Source organism: Rhynchophorus ferrugineus, unplaced genomic scaffold (assembly GCF_030347505.1).
Source record: "Rhynchophorus ferrugineus isolate W39M unplaced genomic scaffold, kcgeb_rfMv2 rfM11, whole genome shotgun sequence".
Taxonomy (NCBI): domain Eukaryota; kingdom Metazoa; phylum Arthropoda; class Insecta; order Coleoptera; family Curculionidae; genus Rhynchophorus; species Rhynchophorus ferrugineus.
Window position 1 is genome coordinate 12,145,968 of NW_027472590.1, and position 10,941 is coordinate 12,156,908.

Sequence of the window (10,941 nt, forward strand, 5' to 3'; positions counted from 1 at the left end):
CGAAGTATAAATGCGAATAACTGCTTTCCATATAGTATTATTCACTTCTTTGATATATTGTATATTTACTACATTTGGCGGTAAAGCTACTTCGTTATATCCCACTACAATATATTCTTTATTATATTTGACTATCAATAAACGCCCATTTAAAATGAAAAAAGATATATCAGAGCAAGCAATCTGCGTAAGCAAGAGTGCATCGAATATTTTCTAAAATATTTTTCAATGAGATAATGCTAGACCATACAAATACATATGTGGTTACATGTCCACGGAGTAAACAAAGAAATTTATTCTCTCCTTTAATATTTTTATTTCGATTGATTCCATGTGATTTTGCTGAGTACTAGAAAAATTGGAAAACTTTTTAATCTAATCTAGAAAATTCCTTAAATTAATTCACTGCAGCAGTGATCGCGTTTACATAAAATTCCACGGATGTATATTAAGTTTGAAATTGCCACAAGATTGTTCAGAAATATTTATTAATTATGTAATTTTGTATAATTTTCCCTGTAAAATGAAGTGTTTTCAACAGTTTATGTAGTTTATATCGCAGACTGAATTTCTGAGCTAATATGAAAGGGTAACTTAAGAATATGGAATATGTTTTTTACTAATTTTAGTGTTAGTGTTTTTTACTAATTTTAGTTTTTTACTAACATTGGGGTGTGCTTGATCGTTAGGAGCTTTGAACGACCAGACCACCTACAGAAAATCTTAATCAAATAGAAGAGGGCGTTAAGAGAATACGTAATAATGAATAAAAGAAAACCAAAATCGTAGTGATGAGAGAGCCAGAACTTATGAATATATAAATTGAAGATGTAAAAATAGAACAAGTAAATGCTTTTAAATATCAGGGTATAGAAGTCAGAAAAATGAATTAAATGCTTTCATTGGAAATACCATGCATTTTTACTGCACTATAAATAGAAAATTTGTCAACGGAAACGAAATATAAAGCCAAGCTAAAATGGAAGTTTAACATTCGGTTTTGAGACTTTGGTGATGCTAAAGTAAAGGGTGCCTTGGCATAGTCAGAGGCGTAACAATGATGGACAGGATGAGAAGCAAGGAAATAAGAAAAAACTTTAATATTGAATCAGCTGAAAATAATAACAGAAACGTAGAATATATAAAATGATAAAATATCCATATAGAATAATGGAAGGAATAGAAAGCAGAAAACTCGAGGAGACAACCAAGGGAAACTTGGGATGAATGTATTAGAAATAGTTTAGAAGAGAGAAAAAATCTTTCTGTATTTGTTCCATACTATCATGCTTCTTATGAAATCCTAATTGATCTTCTCGAATAATTGTTATATTTTCAAGTAATCTATGTAACAGGTCAATTGAAAAGTCCCGGGCTGACACATAGATGGCCCTACTAGAATTAAATCCATATATTTTTTAGTTAGCCCTAAACCTCAAAAAATGCATGTATAAACTTGATAGCTGTCGGATCATTAATTTGTGAATTATATCATTTTGAATGAAGCAACTTTCGTTATTTTGAAAAAAGGGATAAAAAGGAATTTCGCTTGTTGATAAAATATTGCTTCTTGAAGGGAAAAAATACAGTTGAAGCAAAAACTTAGGTTGATGCCGAGTTTCCAGTCACTACCCCAGCAAAATCAACCATCAAGGATTTGTATGCTAAGTTTAAACGTGATGAAATGATCACCGACGACGGTGAATGCAGTGGACGCCCAAAAGAGGTTGTTACCGACGAAAACATTTTAAAAAATGCACAAAATGACTTTGAATGACCGTAAATTGAAATTTAATAAAATAGCAGACACTCAAAAGATATCAACTGTACGTGTACATCACATTATTCACGAATATTTAGGTATGAAAAAGCTCTGTGCAAAGTGGGTGCCGCACGAGCTCACTTTTGACCAAAAACAACGACAAGTTGATGATTCGGAGTAGTATTTGATCAAGCGTAATAAACCCGAGCTTTTGCGTCGATATGTGATAATGGATGAAATATGGCTCCATCGTTTCATTTCGAAGTCCAATCGACAGTCAATCAAGTGGACTGCACATGATGAACCCGCTCCAAAGCGTGGGAAAGCGCAACAATCGACTGGTAATGTTATGACGTCTGTATTTTGGGATGCCCATGGAATAATTTTCATTGACAACCTTGAAAAAGGAAGAACCATCGATTATTACATAGCGTTTTTGGACCGTTTGAAGGACGAACTCGCCGAAAAATCTCCGCCTTTGCAGAAAAGGAAAGTGTTGCTTCACCAATACAATACACCGTATCACAAGTCAGTGAAAACGATGGCAAAAATCTTCGAATTGCTTCCTCATCTACCGTATTCTCCAGATCTGGCCCACAGCGGTTATTAGGAGTTGTCAGATCTTAAAAGAATGCTCGCTGGGAAGAAATTTTCGTCGAATGAGAAAATAACGAAATTGTACTAGAAAAATGGTATTGAAAAGTCGGAGGGTCGCTATAATCAGTGTATCACCCTTGAAGGGAATTATGTTGAATAAGAAAAATTAATTTTGGCAAAAAAACGTGTTTAATTATGATACGCTGGGGACTGTTCAATTGACTTGTTATTCACTTGATGTTTAATTTTTCAAGAAGTTTAAGAGATTATAGGTAACAGAATTGATAAAGAAAACAACTATCAATAAAAATAATTTTAAGATAATTATCATTTACTGATTACCACTGATATATCTGTGGACAATGTTAAAAAAAAACTTTTTTACAAGCAGTATAATGACAGTGTCTAACAAAATTGTTTATAAACTGCAGTTGAAAAATAAATTGAATTCTTATATAAATAATTGTTTTGGTCTACTTGTTACTATAGACCTATTAAAATAAATTCAAGCCAAAACAAAGAAGGAGGACAGAAAGAATCAGAAAAAAAACAAACAAATGAGAAACGGGAGTTTGCGTTCTTAAAAGTCAAAGGCGCCACGCTGCTTTTACTGCAGGTATCAAATACCTATAAGAAAGATTCATGAATAAAATACAAATTTGTTATGTGTTAAGGGCCGTGGTACACGTCGTTTTCTGTAGTGGCACCAAAGTGGAACCGATGTACAACTTTATTAATATCGTTTATAAATCTGTGTACGTTATGGTTCGTGATGATCAATGGTTGGTGGTCACCGTGAGCGACCAGTAAAACATTTTTATGTGGACGAGATTGGTGGAAAAATATCAAATTTACGAGCGTCCGACTGCTATTTGGATTAGAGCGTTAAGACTGAGACTTTGTCGCATCGGTGACTTAGATCTTGTGTTCCTAGATTTTTAGATAAAAACTGAACACCCTAAGATTCTGGGAAGTTGTTTTACATCGTGTTATAACGACACCAATATGTATTTATAATTCTATTATACAGATGCATAATATTATGCGTTCATTCATCAAATATGTCCAAATTATATTTTAAAAAAACCAATAGAATTTTGTCGTCAAATTTAAATATGGCATTTCTATTCAAAATAACTAACTTTTGTTTATTACTTACTGTTTGATCTTAAATAATATTTAAAATTGATGTTCATGACCTTGTCTTATTTTAAAAGAATGGGGCGTTAGGTAGAGTAATAGCATTGTAGAATTTGTTAATACTAATAAAGATTTCGAATTTCTTCTAAATTATTCAATGAATTGTAATTGATGTTTTTATTATTTACTTTAAGTAGCCGTTACGAGGCCTTTAATCCGGATTTATTGCATCTTTTGCATATATCAGTGAGCAATTTTGTTCTAACTTGAATTAATACATGATAGTTCGCCCTGTGTTATATGAATTTAACTATACTAGAGTTAAGCAACCTGCACAATACTGTGCGTTGCACTAGTACTCACTAATTCATTAGGCTTTATCCTATTGAATCTTCCTACTTAGTTGTTTGTTATGCTGGAGTTGGATAGCATCCACGGTCACATGGTTGAATAATCTGCATTCTTGGCTACCGGCAAATTTGATAACGATGTGGTACAACATTATCCGTTTGGAGCTATCTATAGATGTTCATATTTCGGCAGTACTACGGCCACAGAGTTAAAGGCCATACCAAGTTCAAACAGGTTTCAAAATTTACTAATATAAGAGCAATTTGTTATGTTCAGACGATTTAAAATTACTTCCAAGTCAATACATTTTATCCAATTTGATGTTGGTTTGATCTCGTCTATATTTGACATTTATTTTCCAGCGATTGACTTCTGACTTCCGTTTACAGGTAAATTTTACGTGTACAGACTTACTTTCGTTTAACTTGAGGTGTCAAGTTTTAGTCCAAATGTTAATTTGATTGGTGTCAATGAAGGTTCGGATTTTCCCATTCGGGTGTGTGCGAATGTTGTTTGTTTTTTCAACTATGCCAAGTAAGACAAAGATATACCTATTCCTTCTCGTAGTATTTTTTTTTAAAGAAAGAACCTTTTAAGAGAGATAATTGCTGGCCTCTGTTATGTTGGAAAGAACAGCTTCATTTTGAATTAATAATTAATATTCCAGTAATCTTTGGATTTGTAAAAAAGCATGAAGTAATAACTCCCAAATATATTTCTAGAATTGTAAGAATATTTCAATTGTTTTTTTTATAACATAATTGTATAGGTATAATAAAATTAAATACATAAGACCTAAAATTATAAACAAAAGAATGTTTATTAACTGTTGAACTATTGCGTCCTTTTTAAAAAAATTATATTTTTATTGATCTCTTATCGAGAGTATTAAAACATTACTATTTCTTGGAACTTCAATGAAAGAACTTTTATCATTCAAAAAGCTCGGACAACTATATAAACAGTTCGAGTAGATAATCGAATAAAAAAGAACGTTGTGTAATACTTGTTTAAATAATATAATACTTAGTCAAAGTATTTTACTAATTATTAGTCAAAACTTTGTACTTTTGACCCTATTATATTAATAAGTAATCTTAAAAAATATAATTCCTAAATACACTGCATATTAATGTACATTGTTATTTCCAATCATATTATAAACAAAACACAAAACCATATAAGTATACAGCAAGACTAATTATTATAAAACTAGTAACGAATGTTTCATTCAAATGAAATACAAACATTTTAGATGTGTCGATTTTGATTTTCGTGGCCAGATTCACTATGGACCTGAATGAAGATTGTGAGAAAAGGCAAGTGTGCAAGGCAGAAAAGTGCTTGTTTCTAATAAATATGACCAATAAAGAATCGAATGAACTGTGTAAGAGAAATCAGAGCACAGAGCAGAAAATTATTAGTGAACTTATTTCTTAAGGTTGTTTTTTAACTGAAAAGGTGTATTTTCGGTAATTTTATTCGAATCAACTGTTAGACGATGAAGATAATATCTGCAGAAAGTAATTGAATCTTTCTGATGGGAAACATGCTTTTTTTAAACTACTAATATGATATATAATATATAATAGGTAACGAGATGAAGTATAAGAGAAGTCGGTTTAAAGATGGTAATTTTGATGTGAATAAGAGAGAACAATCCAATTCTTCACAAGCATATAAAACGAGGAATTGGTGGCATTGCATAATGTACTACGAGAGGAATATAAGCAATGACTGAATGCTAATCAATCGATAACTTATAAACGTATAGAAACTGTAATCACTTAAAAACAATGAAAAAATCCCCACATGTATTGAAGATTAGAAACTTCAAAAGGTATCAGAAAATATAGTATTATTTTCGGTCATGATATATAATTGTGATAATATAGTTAATACAGTTATACTGCCAAGTCTAAAACACAAGTAGTCGTATATCAGGCTTGTTAATCAAGTTGAATCAACACTGCTGATGGATTAATACTAGAGAATTCCAAAAGAGATCCATATTTGATATTATTAGAAGGATCTGTTACATTACATGAAAAGTGTAGGTCATTAAAGCTGGAAAGAGCTAGAGCGGAGGTGTAAGAGTGAAACATGATAGGGCTTGATATGATGTTAAACTGAAGATAAACTGTCTGTATGATAGGAAAAGCTCAGATAGACAATAGTTTGAATATCTTTCATTTATATTGTTATTGACATAAAAGCTATATCTGTTATTTGTTTAGGAATTCATAAGAACTTTTAATGCAAGTTTTTTTGTAATATAATATTCTTTATTTTATAAACTTAATACAGTCATAATTGTAAATTAATTTATTACCATTTATTATTAAAACTAACTTAAATAAAGTTAGTAGTAATACTTGTAACTATATACTAATTTATATGCTTCAATCTTCTGATTTTATGCGCGTTTTCTAGTAGTTGTATATATTTAGAAAACCACTTTCACTTTCATGTTTTCCGATAAATTCTTGGATAATATTGTGAATCGAAGGAAGGACTTTGTTTTGTTGTAGTTGGATTACCAATAGATATTGCTATAAGTCAATTAAATTTATTTGATTACTAACTAATCACTTTGATCTTAAGGCAAGTTGGGAGTTAATTACTGACATTAGTGAAGTGAACATATTTCTTATAGCTGCATTTTATTGAAATCTATCAAATTTATAAAAAGTAGTAAATAGTAAAATGAAATAAGGCTGACAATAGGGAAAGAAAACCATGCTTAATTAATAGATTAATACTTGTCATATATTGGACCTCAACCAAAGAAGTGGTAGCTCTTTTCATAGAAATTTATTCTGTGTTCATTCATAACGCTACCTTTTGTCACAGCGGCGGTGTTCTTTGACAGCCGATGCAAATAAAACGGTCAACCCTCGATTCATTCCCTTTAACCCTTTTCAATAATCCACGCTTTTTGCGCCCGAATATCATTGAAAATCTAGAGAAGCGTAAGGAATCTACTGTGTCCGCTTTTCGTTCATTCATATGCGTACTAGATGGTTTTAGATAGAATATACGTCGATAAGATGCATCTTACCTGATAGTGTCACATTCTACATGGACATTTTAGAGGGTTATTGTCAGGTTTAAAATTCAAAACCTTTTTTCCGCTACGGCTAATCCGCTTCATTTCTATCGCAAACCTACAAAAACTAACTCGTCTTTTGGGAGTCGTTCATTTTAATATCGTGTAGCTCGATGATAAATAAATATTTTCGTTTCATTTTACAAGAAGTCGTGAAATTGACACTCGATTTTGAACATATTTTTTCATCATTCCGACTCCTCACTCCTGTAATAATGAATTTAATTAAAAGTAAACAGGGGTAAAATTGTTCTGTGTCTGAACAAGAACAAGCATGTGAATATAATGTCCATTATACCAGAACTAAATGTATATGTTTGGTATATATACCCGCCAGGTATATATTTTCAAATAGCGCTGGGAATATATGATGTATTAAACATCGAAAATAAATTCTCGGTTCTGACTATTTAGTACTACAGCACGATTTAGATTTCATACGGCCATTTTTTGTAAAAAAAAACAATTATAAATTTTTTTTGATGTATATCGGATCATGTGAAAAATAATGATATGTCAAACGTGAAGTATGTGCTAACGGTAATTTCGAATCGTATTTTAATTACGGACGAGTTAATATTTACAAAGTCAAAATATATAATTATTATTTATGGTAAAAAATACTTCGTAATTTCATTTTATTTATTATTTAGTCAAAAATTTAGTGCTTGAGCACTTTCTTTACTTTTACTATTAACAATGCCAAAGAGAAGATGATATGACTTTGGTGGAGGTCAATTAAATGTGCGAAGCGCTACTTTATGCGCTCGACCAGTGAGAGACAGAAAATGATAATAGTCGTAATGGTGAAAAGGATATGCTTAGAATAGATAGAGTGTGTGCACATCAAAAAAACAAATTACAATAAGCACAAAACAATGAAATCATGAAACTCCATAGACGCATTGTTCCTGTGATACAGGAACGAGTAACATTTCACTAAGATGTGGAATTTTTTTATATTTCCAACAAATCAGTTACAATTTGGAAAATGACAATAGTTTTTCAATATTGTAAGGCATTAATTTTATATGCACAGCGGTTAATCTAGTGGGTTATGTTGTGCTATAGGAAAAGTAAAATTTCCACAATTGGTCTCACCATCAGATTCATTATGCTTATTAGTTTCCGGCATAGGAAATGATTATAATCACTTTTTGGTCAGTATTCGCAATATTAATTTCCAAACGATGTTGTTTGGCTCAACAAATATTGTTCTAAACCCAAGATATCATACTCAGTTTCAAATTATTATAAAATAAAAGTTATATGGTACCCTTCAAATTTGTATCCTAAATAAATTGACAAAATTTTATTGAAGATACAAGGATAAATTTATCACCTAATACGAGCGCTGTATACACTATCAGATTTACATGATCAACTCCTACATTTATAATGTCTCATTTTCTAACAGGAAAGCCAACTATTTATATTCATAAGCTGCAGAAAAATGTTACCAAAATAATACACTGAACTATTAAAATCCTACATTACAGAGATATTGTTTAAAGTTAAACAAGAGCAAGCCTAATCTACAATAAAGAAGCTAAAGTGGGTTTACCACAAGGAAGTGTACTGGGGCCATTTCTTTACCCATTTACTCTACACATGTGACACGCCAGAAATGGATCGGGTCAATAGTGAAGAAACCACACCAAAATAACAACAGAAAAGCGATAATATAAATAATTGGATCCAAACATGGAAAATAAAAATTAACCAAAGTAAATCTGTGCATTTGCAGTTCACATATAAGCAGACCACACGAGCATTTATAACAATAAATCCCGAAATGAATTTTGATGCAAAATTTGGAACTGATGGAAGAAACCCGTAAAGAACAGTTGCGTTTTAGATAAAAGTGGAAAAATATGTTGGTTAATTGGAAGAAAATTACAAATATTAGTTCATATTAAATTGCTATTATACAAGCAAGTTTGGAAGAGGAGTATTGTGAAGTATTGTAGGTGCATCAAGTTACTACAGAGTTGATTACCTACAGCAATACCTTCAGGTATCGACTGTCACTTAGGAAATCAAGAGAGTGGCAAGAGAAATGGAGACATGAGCACATACTCTATTCTCGTGCTAATATCGAAGCAATACAACTCTTGGATAACACCAAAACAGGCTACAGATTCAAATAAACCAAACCATTTCGTCATGTATATAGGGTAGTATAGTAAGCTGCACTTAATAAAAAAACAGCATTGTTAACAGATAAAGGTTATTATACTACAGACTAAGATATGGCCGATGGGTCCTCCTAGATATATATCTAGATTTATGTTTTTGTGAACATAAATTGTAGGTTAGTTGGCAACTACTAGTAATAATATAATGATAAATATAATAGAAGACGTAGGGCTTTCTGATTACCATTTGTTCAGATGGATGCATCATTGTTTAGCTGCCATACGGTTTCAAAATGCTGAAGAAGTTTGAAAATGTATCTTTATCTTACTAGGAAGATGGGAACATATTTTAATTAATATATGTTATACTACATATTTTTCAATATATATCTTTTTTAAAGTGAAAGTATAGTTAGAATACGTACCTAGAAACCCAATAATTAAAAGATCCATTACTTTAATGTATTTACAATCGATCAGAGTTCAATATTCAGTGCACAGGATTAGTTTAATGGTACAGCTCGTTCTTAGCATCAACCACGCATCTGATAAGGCGCTTAATTAATATGGTGAAACTGAGCGGTCGTGACGTCTAACATCTTCAATTTCGCTCTCGCTCGTTTATTTTCCACAGTCGGCAATTACGAATGGCCGCTTCGGGCCTACCCGCAGCATAGACCAAGTAACCCACTGCTTTAAGACAGCTTGGCTCGTTTGGCATTAATACCTATATATCCATTTCCATTTCTTGTAATTCTTCAGCAGATATAGGGGCCCGACGTCAGCGTTGTCTAACGGCAGATGCCTCGGTCTAATAGCCACCAGGTACCAGTTATTACGACAACCTCAAGAGGCGATTGTCGAAGTTTTTTTTTATAGTTATACATGCGCGGCAAAGTCAGAGTTGGCGCGGCAACGTTATCTAACATAATATTATAATGGGAGCGCTTACGTGAGCTAATAAATAAGCAAACAATTTTTATCTGCGTATAATATTTTATATTTTTATTATTAAATAATTTGTACATTTCACACTGAAATGCGACACAATTTCAGTCAGTTAGAAAATAGGGTAGAAAAACCCAAGAAGAAGGACAAGTTAAAGAAAAACAAAAATGAGTAATTCACTCTTACGAATTGTAACATGGAACGGACATTGACTAAATTAGCTGGTCCGGAAACTAGAACTATTTCTGAGAACAAATAACAGGGATATAGGTCTCATATCAGAGACTAATTATTCTAAAGAAATTACATTAAAATATGGGGTTATGATGCACAATAGACAGTAAACCCCAGTGAACGTGTTGGAGGCAGCACAGCTCTATTCATAAAATAAAATATACAGCATTTCCAACAAGACGAGCTAGGAAAAGAAGAAATACATGCTACGATAGCATTGAAAAGAACGGTGCTGAAATAAACTTAGGTGCTATATACTGTCCACCAAGATACAAAATAACACAACAACAATATAGTGATTTAGTTTCAAAATTAGGCCCAAGGTTTATTATTGAAGGTAACTTTAATGTTAAACACGCAGCCTGGGATTCGCGTATAACACCTGGAAAAGGAAACCAATTACTCGCTCCAATAAATATTACTAATTGTAACTATCATTCAGGGCGTGAACCCACTTACTGGCCCACCGACAGTAACAAAGTGTTTACTGGACTTTTACATTTCGAAAGGCATCCCATCAAATCAAGTACAAATCGAGAGCTTGTGCGAACTATCATCTGATCCCACTCAAGTATTGTTAACACTGGGCGCGACAATTCTGACAAAAAAAAAACAACAAAGAAGCCTAATCTTACTAACAAATTTAGTAACTGAGACACGTT